The sequence below is a fragment of the Cariama cristata genome, unplaced genomic scaffold (assembly GCF_000690535.1).
Source record: "Cariama cristata isolate BGI_N322 unplaced genomic scaffold, ASM69053v1 scaffold26933, whole genome shotgun sequence".
Classification (NCBI taxonomy): Eukaryota; Metazoa; Chordata; class Aves; order Cariamiformes; family Cariamidae; genus Cariama; species Cariama cristata.
The window spans coordinates 6,704-7,242 of NW_009610591.1; the positions used below are offsets into that span (position 1 = coordinate 6,704).

The 539-nt window shown below is 64.6% G+C and overlaps 1 protein-coding gene across 1 annotated transcript in view; it reads right to left on the reverse strand.

The window, feature by feature from the left end:
* SRL (sarcalumenin) overlaps window positions 1–539 on the reverse strand; it is a gene marked incomplete at its 5' end in the record, with an annotated part of 15,213 nt that overhangs the window by 3,658 nt on the left and 11,016 nt on the right. The window lies entirely within an intron of this gene.

Below are 539 nucleotides of genomic sequence, written 5' to 3' on the forward strand. Positions count from 1 at the left end.
CTCCAGCCCGGTGCAGGGAGGGCAGGCTGGGCAAACGGCCCTGCTTAGGGCTTGGGGAAAGGCTGGAGGAGAAGGAATTACAGTCCCCATCCCACGCTCTTCAAGTCCTGCAGTTTGCTAAGGGGCCCAAGGAGGTTGGTGATGGGCCCATAAGGACCTGTCCCTGTGCCACACGGTCGGTCCGGGAGCACAGAGGTCCCTGGACACACGCTGCCGGACACAACCCCTGCCCAGGTGGGACTTGGGCAATCAGCTTGTGCCCACACTGCTCGACCCCTGCCAGCCCCCAGGCTACTGAGCAGGCAGCTGGCAGAGCCAGAGGAGCCCCTGGCCCGGGCCAGCCCCCAAACCGTCCCCAGGATGGCCGGGAGCCTCCTAGTTGGTTCGAGCCTAAGTCAGGCCAGAAATGGAAGGGAAAACTGGATGAGCCAGTTCCCGTTGGTGGGAACCTTCTCCGTCCCCAATCCTGTGCTCAGAGTGGGAGAGGGTCCGTCCCACTGCTGCCGGCAGGAGTGTGGCCGGGGGGGCTGGATGCCACT